Raw genomic sequence first — 20,321 nt, forward strand, 5'->3', positions numbered from 1 at the left:
GCTCAAATGCCCGAGGAAATATTTCCGCGTAGACGCTATTCGTCGAAGGGAGAATCCCATCCTTGGATTTTTTGCACCTTTTTTCATCCCGCTCGTCCATCTCCGCTTGACCGTCGACCGGCCTTTTCCTTTCCCTTTCAGATGTCGGCGTCCATCGAGCGTACGGTCTTCGACCATGAAATTTTCGTCGCTCTGTTCTCTTCCTCGTCCGTGCGATCGTCCGTCGCCGGCTCGTCGACTCGTTGTTTCTCGATGCAATCTCTGTAATTACGATTCCTATATATAATTATAATTAGAATTTTAATGTTGATGAATACACGCTGCAGCGTTGTTTGTTAAGCTCCTCGCCGAGCAATGGAACACTTCTGAATGATAAGACGTTGGTAATCCCCGAGCAACAGCGTTTGTCGTCCGATTGTTCTTGTATCGCGAGTCCGCGGCAAATTCCGCGTCTGGAAAATTACACTCCTTTCTGCCTGAGGAACGTCGGATTATCCCTGACCCGTAGTGGAGGACTGAAATTAAACGACGAAGTTAACGTCCGTTTCCTGTGGGATTTCGAGATGCAGCGTTCCTCCCCCCCTTTCCCCCCAGCCCTCCTCGTCCGCCCGGCGCTCCTTGTAGTTTCCTCTCGATCTCGTTATTTTTTCCTTTCTTCCTTTTTTTATCTTATCTCACGACTCTTCTTTCTCCCGTTCTTCTCCATCCCGAGAGTATTTTCACTCGACAAACTCGCTGCAGTTGGTAATAAGACTCGTTTGCTCTTTATTTCGGCTCTCTTGACCGAGCGGCGCGACAATGCGAGTCTGCCCGATGCACTTGGAGATCTTTCGAAACAAATGATTAATTTATTTTTAAATTTCGAGCTTTCCAAATGTTGAATGAATCGTGATAAATGATGCAATAGAGAATATCATCACCTACATGCACATAGACGAGCGTGTTATCTCACTTGAAATTGTACAATATATCGCGCGCGTATAAACCGTTTTGACAGTTAAGAATAAAATACTCTGGCAAGTGTGCGCGGTAGCCGATGAAGGGGAGCGAGAAATGTGAACGAGTGAATGTAGCATAAAGAAATCCTGAAAACGGAGTAAAACGGAGCGCACGTAATATGCGGAAGATAAAATTCAATTTTGAAAATGGATCTGCATCGTGTTATTGAAAGCTTGCCGCAACTCCCCATCGCTCCCACTTTCTCTGTCTCTTCCGCCCGGCTTCGTGTACGTACATATTCGCGGAATTTGCAAAGCCACTATCTCGATTCCATGACGGCCGCAGTTCCGTCGTGTACCGATAGCGATAAACAATTTTAATCACCGGACTTATGGCGCGGGATTATTCTTTAATCGCTATGTTCGAATCGACCCGGCCTGATCGTACGTGCTGTAATCGGCGATTAGTAACTGCCACAATGGATTCTGGCGCACACTCGTTCAAATGGGAATACAAAATATGTCAAATCCAGAGGAAAAAAAAAGTACAGCGGACACAGTGAAAATTAAACGGTCAACTTGACAGACTCAAATAAATTTTGCGAAGCCGCCAAAACCAAAATTGTTTTTAGTTTTTACATATAAAAAAAACAAATATATTTTTCTTACGCAAATAAATGGACAAATGAAAAATAAGCACAGTGGCCAATATTGCATCAAAATAGTAATATGCGAGATAATAATATTGATGCGAGAGATGTCGTAGTGTAACGCAGCGCTCGCTGCACTTCGTAAGTGAACGCGTTATCGATGTTGACAGTTAATACAACGCGACAGCTTGTCACTCATGTAACGGAAGAGAGTTAAATCTCCTCGGTGATTAACCCGTAAATGAAACTCGCAGTGCCCGGACCGTGTAATATTACCGCGCGAGTTTCTGACAAAGTCTCCGGAGTGCCGCTAAGCGGCTGGGACACGATCCAATAGGAGTTAATTCCGGAATTCGACGGCGCTGTTTAGAGCTGGCGATCGAATCGGATAGCGATGGCGGGAGGATCGCCGGTGGCGCATCGAGAACCAATTCTGTACAGGCAAGCAAATTGCACGCCTGTCGACGTCACGTCCGTTACCAGTATGAGCAATTGTTGTCGCCTTTCCACGAAATATATCGTAATCGCAATGTAACTGACGTTGCACTTTAGATAATACAACATCCTGATATTGACATTACGAACAAAGTGTTTAAAAAAAATAATTCAGATTCATCGTAAAATTAAAAGATGAATATTGAAGAGATAATGCTAAATATCTAAAATAGCGATATAATTTAAAGATAGAAAATCTTGATCTGTTTTGCTGAGAATTTCTGTATTAATTCGTTATCTGCATGTTTAAGCATAAAAATATAACGTAATATGATTAATGAACTGTCAAATGAATGTCAAACGCCACATTTAATTCTTTACATTCATTTTTTAAATTGACTATTATCGAGTATATCGTTTGCACTTCTCATAACCATCGCTTCCAACGAATCCTAAACAAATAAGAAAGAAGAGTCGGGGAGTGTTCATTAGTTGAAGATAATTTTAATTCCGCGGCAAGGTTCAGGAGGGCTCGCGAGATTTGCAATTCACTCTCACTCCGCCGCGATTTGCCGCTGGCGCGGATCGCTTTAATCTGCGCGCGGATCTTGGTCAATTAATGAAACCTTCGAATATCTACCCCCTTCGTCCCCGTGAGGATCGTTAAGAGCCCTTCCACGGGATTCCCAACGTTATTTTCCAGATTCAATTAATCGGGGAATCGGGCGAATTTATCGTCACGATTGAATAACTCGCGACGAAGGTACGAATAATGCTGATAAAGATCCCGGATGTCTCTCAAGAAGAATGGCGGCAGGGAGGAGCTCTTTTGGAAACAAAGTGCGAAAATACGTGTGATAAATTCCTAAAAATTTCTAGAGTCCCACATCTAAGAAGTATGACATTTGTGGTACTTTTGCATTTCTTTCCATTCTTTTTAACATTTTCTATCGATCTTCTCTCTTCCTTAATTCAGTTTATTCTTTTTTCCGCAAAACGAACGAGACTTAATTGCTCGACCCCTTCAATCCACGAAATAAAAGTGTGTATGGGGCTGAGGACTAGCACTATGGGGAATAGATCGTCGTGTTCTTGCAGAAATTAGCCCGCGCCGTTATCTTTAACTGACAAATAAATCTTCCTTGCGGTCGAGAAAGGGAGTCCGGCTCCAGTATTCTCCGCGGCTCTGTAATTGGAGACGTGCAGCACATTTTCTTCACTCCGATGTGTTTCTCTTTTTTTTTCAAGGGGCTCCGTCGCAAAGAACTAGCTGAGGGGCAGAACAACAAACGGATTAATTCAATTGCAGACGATTCGGCGTGCCGCGAAGTATCGTCGATGCGAAAGTACCGGCGAAAGACGCGGAAATTCGCCTGATTCCTAATAAAAGGTGAAATTTAATTATGTATTCCGGCGAGCGCCTTTCATAATGCCCCGAGGTGAGAGTATACTCGGGCAGAAGAAAAATCCGATTTTTTTCTCCCCTTTAGTTATATTTCCATTCAACGCATCTCAAGGGGAGGGGCGGTTCGCCCCCTTGTTTCGCGCCCTTGCATCGACTATTTCTCGAAGGAGGTTCTACCTTGCTGTATCCCCGAGGACTCTCATCACAAAAAGCCGCTTCCCACGTTCCCCCCTTTTCCCCATAAAGCCCAAAGTTTTCATCGCAGCGGTCTTCAGGAATCGCGCTCGGAATCCGAAATGCCTTCCGGCCTGGAGAATGGACTATCAATGCGAGTACCGGACTAATCTCGAGAGTTTACGAGAGAACTAATAATTCTTTTATGTGCTAACAATTCAAACGGCTCGTTACACCACGCTCGAGATATTCTTTCGCCCGAGATTTCATCGGCAATTTTACGGGAAGTCGGCGGAACCGGATATGACGAGCTTCCGGCGACGGTAAAGTTATCGAATTTCGCTCGAACGTCCTGTCTCTTTCAGTCCTTTTGTCGAATCCAGCTCGTCTTGTTAATCAGCGTGATTAAGTTTTGTATAACAAAAGAATAAGCAGATAGATATATTGAGAATTATTCCACAGATAGATCATAAAGTATCATTTTACGGGAAAGGTCACTGCTCATAGCACAATGAACCATTGCACTTTTGATCCTTCAGTACGAATGCGACTGGCATTTCTATCTGGACGTAATGGAAGGGTTATAACTCAAAAAGGCAATATTTTCAGACGTAGATTTATACAAACATTTTTCACCCGTCTGACGAATGAAATGTTTCCGAAATTTTTGTCAGGGCTTTTAGACTCACCATATATTTCTATTTATACTCATCAATTTTAATAATCACCATATTTGCATACGCGGCATATACATTTTCTGCTCCGTTATAAATCACATTTAATCTCGTATCGCGTTCAATGTTTAATTGACCGAGATATTTTCGCGCAAATTGTCAATAATTTCTGTATCTAATGCGAAATCGATCTATTCTTAGGAAAATTATTTCGAGAACAACTTTCATTTATAGAACGAATTTTTCGTTCGATGCTACCGCAGCGAGCCACGCGATGTAAAACTATCGTTTCGATTAGGCAAAATGACGTAAAAGAGTGCGCAAAAGAGGAAGACGAGAGCGAAACAGCAGCTGCGCGTAACAAGCATCATCTTTTATAATAATTGTCAGGCAACACGTAGAACCGCGCGTATCACGTTACGGCGATCGTTGTTTCCGGCCGTTCTCAACGCGCGTCGGCCGGAGATTAATAGACATCCAAAATGTGTCACCGACAATCTTCTAGTCCAGGGAAAAATTATTCCCCTCGTGGGATTATGCCGGTAGGATATCTGAACAGGAGGGTGAACCAATATGGAATGACGGGGGCGAAGGGGCAAAAAGTATCGAGGGTCGTCGATACCTCTGAGGTTGCCGATGAAAGAGACGGCCGCGCAAGTCGATCAAATCAATATCCCACTCGTCATACTTCACGATTGATATATTTCACTATCTATCATTCCGCGATTGTCGAACATCGCAACTGTAAGGGTGTTCGAAGTGAGAGATTGAAATCATGCCTTTATTTTTATCAAATAAAACATCAAATTGGAAACATACAAGTAATTGTTATCATTATTCATCGCGACTATCATATACTTGTTAAAAATATATTAATATTTTAGCAAAAAAAAATTAATTAACAACCTATCTCTCTTTTTCTAGTTTTATATAGAAAATCATCGTATAATTCTATGTTTATTAGAATTTTTTAATTAGATACAGATTACAAATTGTTATTTGTGTTTAAGAAAGATTTGTTTTCAAATAATCTATTGTAAATTTATGTCTGTCTCATAATCATAAACGTTTCTTCACATGTTATTGTGCAACTGGTAGAATGCAACTCAAACATAATTAAAGTTTAAATAATTTGTACAGTTTTAACTATACTGACTTCATATTCAACAAATTAACCCCGATAGACGTCCACTTGTAGCATGGCAAGTGAGAGTTTTACAGCGGACGGATGAAACACAGGATAAATGAAATCCCCGGTTGCATACGGATGCAATAATTTCGTATGATACACACAGTCCTGTAGATAGCTCTCCTACTGTAAAATTTAGCGGTGTGAAAACAGGAATGCAACACTCATTAATATCATTTATTAAATATGGGCCAACCGCGGAAGTCCAGTAATTTAAATTCTTATCTTCCTTTATACATATATATGCTGATACATTAAAGCGCAGCAGCTCGGACATACATTTCCTCGCATTTACTGCGTATGCGAAACTACCACTCTGCAATCTGGAATTGCGTGCGATGATTAATTATATTTTCAAAGGGCAAAATTTAAAGGCAAAATAATAAAAACCGTCAAAAAATCGCATCTATATTATTTAACATATCTCTATCATTTTGAATTATGCAATTAAATTCCTGAAATATCATTCAACCGATAATCATGCAAATATTTTTATATAGATTAATTGAAAATCAAAGATTAATTTAGGTTCCAAAATTATTTGCAATGTTACGTACGTCATTCACATTAATTTCACGTTTTCAATTTTCGCTTATTCTCTGTATATGCTCGTGAAAATGTAACGCCAGCGAAAATGTAACACTACTGGTGCACGATACATGATAACAGATTACAACAGGCATGCGTGCTCGACTAACCGCTAAGTTCATTGTCGAGTAATCTTTTAATAGCAAATATTTGCGCGCCGCAAACTATGCGAGGCGAACGCATCCGGTCCCTTCCGCCCCGCGCTTTCCCTACGCTCCACCCACGCGCAATCCTAGGAGAATGAAATGAATAATTCATCGTTTCGAAGCGTTAAACTCGGCAAGCGCGGTGTATATATGTATATATATATACCTTTACTTCGGCCGCCGCACGCGCCGGAGAAAAAGACGAAGATTAGAAAAGAGCGGTGCGAAGGCCATTTGTTTTGCAGGAACGTTCGAAATTGGAGCCTCTGCTTTCAACTTCCGACACCATCTCCGTCACCTCCGTGTTCTCCGTTCGTTCTCTCCATCTCCGTGTATCCGACTGCAGCACCGGGCGTATAACCCGCCCGGGCCATCCATCAAATATAATTGTCTCGCGAATTCCTACCGCCGGCGCCGCTCTGTAATGGCTCTTGAGCTTCTGAGGTGTTGTCTCTTAAGTGACTACCGTCAGATTGAACAAGTAGCCGAGAGAGGAAAGAGCAAACTTGAAAGAACCACGTGATGTAAGATGTTTGCAATGCAAATGTTTTTAAAAACGAAGGAAATGTTTTATTGTAACAAAATTATTCACACGAAATGTAGGATATTTTTTATTCCGCTTCGTTTCGCGATGGCTTGCGCAATCTTCGTAAGCTTGCGTAAGCTTGTAAATTGAAGCTGTCACTAATTATAGTCAATAATTGCATGTTTATTTAAGGATCAGCGCGATAAACTTCGACTTTTGCAAGTTATTTTAATTACGAGAAATGCGAGAAACAATTATCAAAAAAATAAAGATTTCCAGGCAATGTCAATGTCTAAGAAAAATAACAGTGGAAACAGAAGTCTTTCTTTCAAACGTGTCTCTCCTCGAGTATTTTTCCATATTTTCACGCGACCAATGAGAGCGCTTATTATTCTCACTATTAATTACTTCTCCGGTATACGTCCGCGTTAATTAACGTTCAAGGCACGCGGCGACGAAGCCGGGAAATCGGAAAGCTCGCGCGAACTCGTCAAGCCAGCGTCGCGCGCTCGCCGGCAACAAATTTCCGGAAAAACGTCTCGTTTGCAATTAAGTTAAAGGTCGTCGTCCCGTAGACGAAGGGTCGTCGTTAGGAGTGCTACGACGACATCGAGCCCCGAAGTGCTCCTCAGCGAGATCCAGAACGAGCTCGTCCTGGGAGACAGGCAGCTAATTCGGGAGAGAGGCAGTCGATCGCCATGCGCCGGACGTTCCCATTTTTTTGCTCGCGAGAAAGCTCGAAGGGACGACGAGGGAAAATTTTCCGAAATTAGCAATTAGGAAGGGCTCGTTTGCAGTGACGTTCGTCGCACTGGCAAAAACCCCCGCTCGCTTCGGGCGAACGAGGTGAACGTACTCGATGGAACTTCCTCTTACCGGTACGCTACACCTCGCTCAACGGTAACTGCCATACTCGGGATTATGGCGACTGGTTTCTCGGATACCGGCGCGCCCCGGGGTTTTGCGGACGAGTAAACGGAATTTCCTCGCGCGAGTCCGCTATGCGAGAGAGTCATTTGCAGCGACGCTCGTCAAGAGTTTCGTCATCGAAAAAAGAAGCCGTCCCGACGCGCACCCGTTGGAGAGTTTCCTCGCGCGTTTCTTCCGCGACACGGCAAGAACCCGCCTCTTGACACCTAGCGATTATATTAATCACTTTCTGAGTGATGCGCGCGAATGTAGTTAAGAGAAGAGATCGAAGCTCGTGTGGGTGAAAAAGAGTTTATAGATGACTACGAGGCGGAGCCACGGTGTTGTCTCTCTCTCTCTCGGGGGGACGTTGACGATTAATAAATCAACGCTACTAAAAATTATCCTTCAGAACTTGTCGCAAACAAACGTGGCGATCACTTTTTATCCACAAAATGCAAAAACCCTTTGCGAATGCAAAAAGAATATCAAAAATGCAAAAAACTTTTACAAATGCACAAAAAAAATATAAAAAATGTAAAAAATTTTTGCGAGAGCAAAAAAGATATTATTAAAAACGCAAAAAAATTGTTGCGAATACAAAAAAGAAGATATTGCTAAAAGTGTCTTGCATTACTCACGTTGAATATTTCACGTTTAAACAATGTATACGATAATACGCGTCGGCTCTTGACGTTTTCGGATTATCTCCATGCGCGGGAATCACGTTGCGATCCGTTATCTGTCGCGTTGCTCCTAGTTCGGCTATTTGCATAATTGCGAATACCATGTCGTACTTTTAGATAATGCCCGACACAAGGCACTCCACGTAATTTCTGCTTCCCTTTATGTTTTCCCGTTCGACGTTGAGCGCCGGCCGACAATTCGTTAATACTACAGAGGACTCGCGCGCCGCGAATTCTGGACCGACCGTAATTATCGATCAGCGCGCATCTCGATCAGCGTTTATAGCCCGTATGATCGTTTATGTTCGCTGGGCGCTGTCATGTTCCGGCAATTATTGGGTTTATTCCCAAGCCGAGCGGCAATCGTTGAATACGGTCGTAATGTCGCGGGCACGTAATGCTTTAAATAGGCACGTTAAGCACGCAATCTGCAGTTGTTCGTAGATCCGACGGTCGATTCGGTGTTTCCGTCCATTACGAAGTAATAGAATGCCGTAAGCGGGATAAAACGGTAGAGCAGTAATAGTTAACATGTAGAGTTCTTCCTAAAAAAAGAAACTGAAAGAGTCCTTTGCTTTTTTGTCTCCAATCGACAACGTCGATATTGATTGTTTTGCTCTTCTTTACGACATCGTGGAGAGTACGTGACTTTAACGAGTAACATGCCATAATTTCTATATATTACGAGAAATATAACATTTCTCTCTCCATTTTTCTTTCTTCCATTGTTTGTTTTCTTCCTTTCCTTTCTTCATTTCCATCTTTCTATTGTAATTCTTTTTTCCTTCCATTCTCTTTCTTCAGTCCTCTTTTCCGTCTCGACAGCTTTATGACACAACGTCCGGCCATTAGCTGTGTCACTGGAATAGAAATAGAGAAAGCGGATGCGGATGCGCGAAAGGGCAGCCTTGGCTCGACAGCACAAAACATTGTATGTATGTGGTAACGCGGCGAGATGTGGTCGGCGGCAATTTCGCTAATTTCGTGGAATTACACGAAGCGCGACGCGCCACCATCGACCTGATAACGATATCGATGTCGATGGAACCATGATAACGTTCTCTCGTACGAATCTATAATTGTTCAATGTAATCAGGACTCAAAGAGAATTCAACATCACTGAGAAAAGATCAAATGTTTCTTTTTCTTTTTTTAAAGGAAAATTTACGTTATCACGTAAACCAAAGAGCTTCATCAGCGATATCGTGAAAAGGCTTTAACCGCGACGAGCGTTGTTATCAGCAGACGTAAATGTGTTGGACTTTCATGTTTTGCGTTCTATGTTCTGCGCACGCACGTGACCGCGGCACCTAGCAATGTCTGATTACGGCATTGTGTCCCGTACGATAATAGGACAAAGGATAATGGAAAGCGAGCCGAGTGGACGCGCATTTTACATAATTTTTCGAATTATCTATGTCACATTTCATAATATTACCATAAAAACAGTTGAAAAGTAGACAGTAAGTAAGAACATTGAATAGATTAAGTTGAGATGCATGATAAAATTTAATTTTAACTAATGTAATTATTATTCTCTCTTCTTGCTCCAAATAAATTTATGATAACTTGATTTTATTAGTAAATTTCCTATTCATCTGCTTACTTTTACTCGTTAATTTTATTAATGAAAAATTATTACGTTTCTATTTATGCGACAATTTTTATTTTTCTTTCAAATTATAGCCTGTTGCTATTACAGATGATTATATTGGTTCGTCGTGCGTTGTTTATTTCGCGATACATAAAATATTCTTTCTCAACTTCGCGACGATGGATACTCGATCCATTCCCGTGGAATCCCAAACCGTGGAAACGAAACTCGATAAATCCGTCGTTCCAATGTGATTTTGATGCGAAAGGTTTCGGTTTATTTCTGAGAAAAAAAAATATCCGGCGAAGCTTATCGGCTATTCCGGTTCACGTGCGCCGATCGTCGTACGTTCCCCGATAACGAGGAACAGCGTCGTTTGCAGTCGCGTCAAAGTCGGTACGCCGCCATGCTGTGCGACTCGTGCGCTTCGTCTGACGCTATCGGTCCGTTACTACTTCCAGATTTTCGCTGCGCTATGGCATGGCTTCGGGCCACTTTCTTCCGACGTTTGCGACGCGACAGGCTTATCTATCGTGTTTCAGATCGTTTACTTGCAGTCGCGATAATTTCGATTATCATTAAAAAAAAAGGACGTCGGTTGTGCAGAATGCAAGGCATGTATAAGATAATTGAAGAGCTCACTTCCGAACTGTCTTGAATTTTTATTTTTTTCAAGTAACACGAGAAACATAAATTTAGGATGATTTAAGAAAATATGTTCTCCTTTACCATTCATTTATTGTGATTTATACTGTTTATTAGTTCCCGGATTCGTAATAACACCTGCGTGCGAAAATGTATTTCGTAATATATAACGGGGATTCATAGCGCAAAACGACTTTATGAGAAACTTCCTCGAGAGGATGAGAATAAATGCGGTGTGTTAGCACCGGGGAACTAGAATATTAATACTAGATAAGGCACGCTTCTCTAAAGTACTGCCTAAGTTATAAACGCTTTCAAAGTTCCGATGACTCTCTAATATTGGTAGAAGGCCGAATTTCCGATTTCCAATGTTGCTTCTTCACGAACAAAGCCCAACCGATTCGGAACAGGGGAACTTTCAAACTCGCGACTCGTTCGTTCGCTCGTTCGCTCGCTCGCTTGCTAGGTGAGAGTGTGATACAGAGAGAAAAGCGAGCGATACAGCGTTCGACTAGCTGGCCCGACTTCGGGTCCGGTCATATCTCTCTTACGCCCGAATGCGAGCGAATCCGTACAAATTTATACGAACAGTTAGTTCCGGGGTAGTTTCAGTGGCGCGACCTCTTCCACACTCTCATGCGCCCTATCCTTCCCGCCTCCGACACTTCTCCTTTGACTTCTCGTCAGCCCCCCCCCCCCTCCACCCTTCTCTCGTTCACTTTCTATAGCCAACTTGGCATAACTCGGCGATTCCCCCGTCCCGCTTCGCGCCGCGCTCCCTCCTCGGCCCGCTCGATACGCGATCACACTGTGAGCCGGGAGGTTGCGCTAGGTCGGTCGTAGGTTAAGCCCGGATAAATACACAGCCTCATAACTTCCACGAGCCTCGCCGTGCCACTTGCGGGGCCTTCCATCCTTCGTTCCCGCCGCCGCTTCCCCGCCACCGCCCTCCGCGCTTATGCTCCTGTCTCTATATCAGCAGTCACCCCCCCCCCTCACCTCCCCCCCGCTTTTGTACATGCCACCATCCATCTCTTTCGCGCGCGCAACGATCTCGCACCCCACACGTACGATCCCTCCCCTCTCTCTATCTCTCAGTATCGTTTACTCGAGAAGATCCTCTGGTCTGTCTTTTGCCGTCGCTTCCTCATTCTCTTCCTTCCTCTTTCTCCTCTCTCTCCCCCTCCCCCCCTCCTCTCTCTCCTTGTCCTTTTCGTTGTCTAACCTTCTTCGAGGCATCGCTCTAGCGACTCTTCTTTAGATCAGATCGCGTTCTTGGCACAGTCTTGGAAGCGCTCGCTCGAGCAGAAAAGTGGCGCTTGGAGCGCGCAACGTGCGCTGCAAGACAGATTAAGACCGGTTAAAAGGTGAGAAACTCCCGGGCAACCGTCTTCCAGTCAAAGCTCCGCTCCGCGCTCGTCCGTGAATTATGCAGAATTTTGTTAAGATTCCGACGAGATATTCGTGAAACGCCACGCTGGAAATACCTGCGACGAGAGGGAATCGGCAATAGTTTCTTCGCTAGCTTTCTCCTCTGCAAACTCTGAAGTATTGCATTCCTCTTCTGCAAATCAACTAAATTGCCGATAATTTCAAGTAAAAAGTGATGAATTTGAAGAATATTTTTTTCTTCCTCTATCCTTCTTCTGAATTTCTCGATTTCTATGATAAATTTCTTCCGTCTTCAATGATTTGGTAATATAAAATTTGCAATGTTCTTGCAAGTAAATTTTATGCCAGAAATTATTCTACGCCCTGCATAATTTTCTTTCAAGCTGAGAATATTTTGTTTATTTGTGGAATTGCTTTTATGTCTCTCGTGCTTATAATTACCGACACGTCTTAGAGTATGCCGGGCTGCTTAACGTTCGGAACAAGTAACGGCTGTAACGAGCATACAGAACAAAATCCCACGTCGAACGACCGCACTGGCGCGAGGCGCAGAAATGGGAATATTAAATTATTTAAGTTCCACGAAATTAGATCTTATCCTCCTCCCCTTTATCTTTCCCCTCTCAAGCTAGAGATATTTCGAAACAACGTACCAAGATGTTCTCGCAGCAAATGTACTTTGGGTAATAGTAACGAATGCCCGCGCGGCGGCTATGAAAAATGAAAATCCTTGTTGCAGTTTCGCCGAGGTATCTCGATGTGCACTTACCCATGCAATGACCCTTCTCTCATATGCAGAGCCGAGAGTTCAAAAAATGCAATAACAATGTCTCTTATTATTCTTAAGATCCTCTTTACCTTAGAATGCTCTAGCGAATACTGTGCAGTCGACTTTTTCTTAATGAATTTTCACCATTTCGCACTTTTCTAATATCCGACACATTGAAGATATTGACAATATAAGAATAAAAATAGAAAAAGTAATTTATCTACTTATTCAAATTAAAATTCTTAAGAGTTAAAATACTAAAAAATAATTTTCGTTTGAAATTAGGTGGATAAAATTGAATTCTTGGCAAAGAATTTCTACGTAAGTATACTTGTTCCATTCCCGTTAAGATCCTTTGTTCGAGGAGATTCAAGCACCATCTGCCTTGTCTGTGCGATCGCCATTATCGAAACTTTCGGGCTGATATCGCAATTAACGCGTGGCTCAGACGTCACGTTAAGCACCGTTTCGCGTAATCAGCAACCCTGTGCGCATTCCCTGTGCCTATGTGTGTGTCTAAGTGTGTGTGTGTGTGTGTGTGCGCGCATCTACCCATCTACCTATGGAGATGCGCGTCAGACGCCGAGGTTCACCATCCTCGAGGTGGCACTTCGGTATGCGAGGGACGATCTAATTTAATAGCTGCTAGAAATTCCAGCTAGGTCAGAAATTGCCCCTTAGGTCGGCGATAGGACCCCGAAGGGTCTCGCGCGCTTCCCGAACAGATATCCATCTTCGATGCAATCCCGAACGTTTACAGGCCGCCGGAAGTTTCGGGCAAGACCGTGCCGTAACTGCGACCGCGACTCTCGTCTGTGTAACGAGAGTTTCTTCTTGTCCTGAACGACCTTTCTCGCTCGTACTTTTCGTAAAAGCACGCTCTACAAACCGAACCGGTTGGCGCAAAGGGTGGATAGAGAGGGGGAGGAACCGAGGGTTAGTCCGAGGGTTACGATCGTACGAACTTTCTAAAATTCCCACTACCGTGGATCTTCTCGCACCGGAGGTGCCTTCGCGATTACTACTACACGTCGCCTATGAGAAGAGGCGAGAGAATTCAGGATCGTGCTCGAGAAGCTTAAAAAGAGCTGGGTCACGCTGCTTTATTAACCTTTGGAGAGAACTCAGTAACACAACTTTACATAGGGTCACTCCTACATCCTGCCGTGCTTTCTCCAAAGTAGACAACCGGATTCGCCTCGGACACATCGCTTGTTACGACCTCATCTTGTTTCTCGTTCCCTTTTTTTCCACCGCGACCCCCTTTCGTCCGCGTATTCAATTTGCAAAGCTTTTTCTCGGGCAGCAGCGGCGCCTCCGGGCGTGCTGCACGCCGACAAACGCCGACAAACGAAATCGGCGGTGAATAAAGTCTGATTCTCGCGCAGGCTGATTACATCGGGGAAATTCATACGAGTAATATTACGGGATGCGACAGAATTAACTGTATGTTCTCTTTTTTTCCGCCTACGGATTCTTGGATCTCTCCGAGTGTGATAAAAATCTTTAATTTTGTAATTATTAACTATAATTATAATAATAAATAATGTTAACAAATGGTATTTTAATTAATGATAAATATAAGAGCAACGATAATTTTATAATTAAAAGCATTGAAAATTCAAAATTTTTTCCAAAATTAAACAATAATGAAACCTTAATTTGAGAATTAATTATTAAAAATAAAGAAAACTAACATTCACATACACGCAATCTTCAATTAAATGGTCTGTGACAGAAAAGTTGTCAGTAATAAGAAACATCCGGTACAAAATCGTGCGTAGAATTTCAGAAAAATAGAAAGCCTACTCGAATCGGTATCGAATCGCAACTACGTGCGCGATACTGTCGTCTCTGCAAATGCGAGTAGATTAAGTGCATTAACCGTGATTCAAATGCAAAGAGCTGCCCGGAACGTGAAAGAAACGCAATGTTCAACAATCCGACCTCCGTACAAGTGCTCGCGAAATGCATTACCAGAGCCGCCTACGCTTTTGTGCTTGGTGTTTATTGTTGGAAATTGTTTGTAATGTAAGAATTTAGTAAACAAAGATGAACATTCAGAATGTAAACATATATCGTTTATCATTCAAAAATAAAAATTTGAAGAATAAAGAAGAAGATAGAAACGAAAAACGTTACATCCATAAAGAATATTCCAATAAAAGATATTCTTCGCATAAGCATTCGCGACTGTCCTGAATTTTGATAGCGCAGGGCACAGCAATATTTGGATTCCATCTCGATATCGCGAATCACATATTCCGTGTCCCTTATTCCACCTGGTCTTCTACTTCCTTCATTATTTATTTTTTACTTCGTATCCTCGACTTCAACGCCTGAACGGAGATATCTATTCCCGGCAAACGCGCATGTGTATCTAGCAGTGATGATAGTAGCAGTATCAACCCGATTCCGTAATAGGAAAAGGAAGAAATCTAGGAAATCGAAAAGAGAAATGGAAAGATATAGAGTACTTTCTCGCTTTAGACATTTCAGGATGGAAAAGATCTCTGAAAATTCCAGTAGACGAATGCAGTAGAGACTTGATTCTGATAGAATTGATGCAGTTTCACTGAATATTAATTTCAAGGAAAAATATTGATTCAAGTATTTCTATGTCGGAGAAAATAAGTTGCGTGGAATTTTTAAATCGGAAAAATATAATAATATGCAAAAATAATGTGGTAAAGCCGTCTCGTAGATAAATTTCAACACTGAATAAAATTTGTAAAATTAGCGCTGACGCGGAAATTCTAAAATTATTATTCTGCTAACAAATTATTAATGCATAGTAACTTATTTGTTTATAATATTAAACAAGCGTTGCGTCTTCGCATTATCATATACGGAATATTCATAAGTTACACGAAACTTACTTCAAAGTAGTTGAGATAATATCGTATTTGCGCGGGAATATATTTTACGTAATGTCTCGGCAGTGCAGTTTGCGTACTTCATTAATTCTCGCTAAAGCTTCTCCATCTTGTATTAATTTTTATGCATATGAATACAGTCATAAAAGATTATCTTTAAGCCGCTGGAGACTGATGCGCTTAAGTTTACATTCCATAATGAATCATTTCGCGCTGTCTGGGCTCCCGTTCTCCTCCGTCTTTCTTCCATTCCTTCGCAATTCCGCGGTTTTATTCCCGACGCGGAGTGTCTGCGGCGAGACCGCAGTAACTATGTATGGGATCGCTAGACGAGGTCGTATGGGGCTCGAAAGGATCGAAGAGTGTGGAACAATAAGAGCCCTGCATTTTTTATGTCGTGCGGCGTAACTAATACCGCGGGTTTTACAGCCACCGGCAGAAACGTGCGGATATTGCGACCTCACGTACGCACACCATGACGACGTCATAAAAAGCCCACCGATGTTTGTTGAGAAATATTTCACGACGCGGTGTACCACTCGATGTTTCAAATCAGACGGCCGCCGGTGCCATTACCAAAATAAATCGACAGAAAATCGTGGCGGAAAAAATGACGGAAGTCCACTGGAAGTTTGAAAAATAAGGGTGAACTGCTGGAGAAATCGAAAACTGTCAGAGTATTGTCAAAGAATATAAAAAAATAACGATTAAAAAAAAATTGGTAAATAATTAACGTCATTTAATGTTTGCATTAAATGTTTAACGTAAATATAATTTAATATTAACATTATAATGTTTATTCAGCGTTTAACAATATTATTCGAGCTATTAAATAATGTGAAATAGCTAATTATCTTTGTCATCGTAAATATAACATTTTAACTTTATTAATCAATACCGAAAATGTCAGATAAATATAGAAAATTGAAGTTATTTTCATAAAATGACATTTATCAACTTTTCACCCGCGCGTCTGGAAACGTCTCTAATGATATTTAAGGCTTTAGCAAGTAAACGTCGAGAAAGAGAGAGTTTATTAGAGAGGAAAGTCGGGGGTAAGGTCAGGGAATTCACGAAATTCTGTCTGCGTAGCAATTCTAAATGGCGACGGGAGATCTTATCCGTGAGAGATTCCTCGGCGTCAATGCGCACGGGTGTTACGAATGGTTATAGTTCAGACGGAAATCTCTCTCGCAGCGCCATGGGAAAACATTGCGCCGAATTTTACGAAGGAAAAGATCTTCTCCTCCGAGAAATTCACGATATATTCGCCGTGTGTCGCATTTCATTAATATCAATCGTACACGAAGAATCCTCTTCCCACGTTACACTTCCCCGTCGTACTCGCGAAAAAATCTACGACAGGAGCTCAGGTGATTACGTTCGCGAGACTGCGATTTGTCGTCCGTCACATTCGCGATGGATTCGTGCCAACCGTTCAGTCCAATCTATTATCGTGGAATTCGACTACGCGTTCTCTATCACTCTCTGTCTGCCTCTTTCATTCGAGAAGCTCTTAAAAATGGTTGGTCCCCGGTTTGCCCACTTTACTCGTTTTCCTAGCTACCAGAAGAACCCTTCATCGTGAACGCCAATAACTCACACTCGGGCTTCCAAAATCAACTTGACCCATTAACTTCGCCGGCACTCTGATGAAGCACCCACGCACCTTCATCTTGTCGCTATTACGAAGATAACGCTTGTGAAAACTTGACATTGTTAATTTCATTCAATTTGTCCAAACAATTTCGATTTAAATTTATTTTAAAATATAGAAAAAGAAAAAAATATACGTAAATTACGGAAGTGCAAATCGGCGCAATAATTGATTTTACCTTTATAATTCATTTATTTTAGAACAATATTAATTGATTGTAGTGTCGTTTTGCTTATATTTAGTTAAGTATTTTAATTAAGAATAAATAAGAAATTTCACTTACAATTAAATATATTTTCTTTTGCAATAAATATTCTATTGATATTTAAAGGATTAATTCGGCGAAGGAAGCCGAATACCACTTCGTATTCGGAAAGATAATAGAATCATTGACGAATAAAGTTAAAGTCGCGGCTGTACATCCGAAAATCTAACGCGGATCGACAAGAATTTCCCATTAGCCGCGCTCGGTCAGAGAGCAGAGAGTAGTAAACTGTCGGACGTCAGAAATGGTTTTCGTCCGGAATCGGCCGCAATTTCGCGAACACGCGACACAAAGTTTACCGTCGTCGTCGGCTCTCTGACACTTCCAACTCAATATCAGCAGGTTCTCTTCGCTCTATTAATTCGCCAGAAGCCGGCTGACAAAGAAGCGACGTCTCTCTGCTAGAAATTTATTACAGCGAATCGTAAGGTCGCCGCGTTCCGTATTTTCCACGTTACGACCCACGTGTTTCACGCATTTAGATGATTATCGTTCGAAATGATTAATTGGGATTATCAAATTGTTCTCGCTCGTACGCGGCTTATCGCATTATGGAGAATACAAAGTACCACAGGCGCGATTGTTTGCGCAAATACGACTCGAGCCGTCGCTATTCTAGCAATTTTCTTTACAAACCCCGTCTTATTAAACGAGGCACTAGATCATTACTAATTAAATATTAAAACATTAATCAATATGTAATTCTAATTATGTATGTGTGTGTATGTTATTAGATTTATCTACATAGTATATGAATAATAAGCTAACAACTGTACTCACTTGCTGATACTGCAGTTTGCTCTACGCAATGCGGATTTCCCTTTAGTAGACTATTCCGCACTAGCTCTATCAAAGAATCCCGGAAATAAACACCGAAAACTCATATTTATTTAATGCGTTACGAACGAAAATCAACTCGCGTATTTCGCTTTAAACGATTCACGCAAATTTAACACGCCACGGTATATGAAATGTAAACGCGAAATGAAACGCTTTATAAAGTTAGAAATTGAGCGATAATTAGAGATTATTCGAATAATTATATAGATTGTAAAATACAAAATTGCAAAAAGTAGCGAAAAAAATGCATAGTTTCCTATGTTATGTACAAAAAGAATTTTTCGCGAAATGTATCGTATATAAAAGATTTTCAAATTTTACGATTTTACATTCAATAAAATCATAAAGGTAAAGCGATTATATCAGTCGTGATAAACAATGATATCAATAATTACGGCTTTCTCGCCAGATTAATAAATTATACTACAACAAACTACACTACGACTACTTTAAAACCGTATTTTGATCATTTGTACATACATATATTTACATTAAAATTATATTAAATATCAAAATCTCAAAATTTATATTTTTAAAAATTCAAATTTTTATAATTAATTTCTCCATAAAATATTCCTTTCTATATAAATACAATTTATATTTAAAAAATTTTGTAATTATATGATTTAAAAATCATGAAATATTCAATATATGACTTGTGCAAAAGAAAAATTTTCAATTTCAAGAAAAAAAAGTAAATTCCATATTTTATTATTAATTAATAATCATACAAGTCGCAAATAAGAATTGTCCAAATACGGTTTTTAATAACACACACATATAGTAAATATAAATCCACTCACCGGTGTTGTACCCTAACTAAGTACGCCTTCAGCTGCACCTGAAAAAATTAATATTTATTTTATTAATTATTGTAAATTATTAAATATACATTTTGTATGTTGATTATTTTGTATTATTTAATTATATCCATTTTGATGAAAACATAACTATATGCAATAAGTTGCGGAAATAATCATTTAAAATTTGTGATAAATATTCAATAACTGTTTCAACAAATAAACATTTCAATACATAGTTTCAAACGGATCTTATAAATTAATAAATACAAATTGCAAATGTGTGCAATATCACTATTATGTACATATTTAAATAATGAATAAATAATTGTGTACATACTCACCAGTTAGGGTATTGTAGTATGCTTCACTCGCTACTGGTTCCGCTTGAGTCTGCTCCATCCGAAATTGCTCCGAAAACCCGTATTGTTAATTACGCGCACTACCGAACGAAAATTAACCCGTGCACTTGATTTTCGAAAAAAACGTACAAATCACGAGTGGAATTGTATCGCTACAACGCTATGTAGGTATACGAAAAGCAAACGCGAAATAAAGCTTTACGTCACGAAGCAGGTTGTTTTTCACACGGTTGTTTTTCTCGGCGGTCGACTCGGTAATATAAACACACACATTCCGAACGCGTAAGATGAGCAACGACTACCTTGGCGGGCACGGTAAGGTCGTGTATGTACGCATACGCACACAACACAACTATTTGGTTTATGATCTAATTTCGATGAATTAGGCTCTGCGCACAATAGAGAAAATATTAGGAATAGGAATAAATATTAAATATTAGAAATAGAAAATTGAAATTATTTCACTTCAGAACAAGAGAATGGGATATATTAATGTATCATAAATTAAAAATTAAGAATTAGGAACAACTGATACATTTCATTCCTTTGTCTGAAGTAAAATAATTCCAAATTCTTCTTCCTAATATTTAATATTTATTCCTATTCCTACTATTTTCTCTATTGTGCGCAGGGCCTTAAACTTTCTTCATGCTATATTTAATAATTTAATTAAATGTATATTGCGCTTCAATTTTCTTCAGTGAATATGAGAATTATTGTCTCTCAAAATTGCGTATCCAGCAAAATCAATACTCACTGGGGTTATTATGAGACTATAATTTGTTCGAATCTACAATCCGA

General features: G+C 40.7%; 2 protein-coding genes across 2 annotated transcripts in view; one reads left to right on the top strand and one right to left on the bottom strand.

Moving 5' to 3' along the window:
• Positions 1 to 19,180, bottom strand: part of LOC105672472 (uro-adherence factor A) — a 159,584-nt gene extending 140,404 nt beyond the window's left edge. The window contains exon 1 of the mRNA XM_067354404.1: positions 19,162 to 19,180. The gene's annotated coding sequence lies outside the window, so the exon portion shown is untranslated. The remainder of the gene's footprint in view (positions 1 to 19,161) is intronic.
• Positions 1 to 20,321, top strand: part of mspo (M-spondin) — a 164,973-nt gene that overhangs the window by 40,053 nt on the left and 104,599 nt on the right. The gene's annotated exons all lie outside the window — the stretch shown is intronic.

Source organism: Linepithema humile, chromosome 4 (assembly GCF_040581485.1).
Source record: "Linepithema humile isolate Giens D197 chromosome 4, Lhum_UNIL_v1.0, whole genome shotgun sequence".
NCBI lineage: Eukaryota > Metazoa > Arthropoda > Insecta > Hymenoptera > Formicidae > Linepithema > Linepithema humile.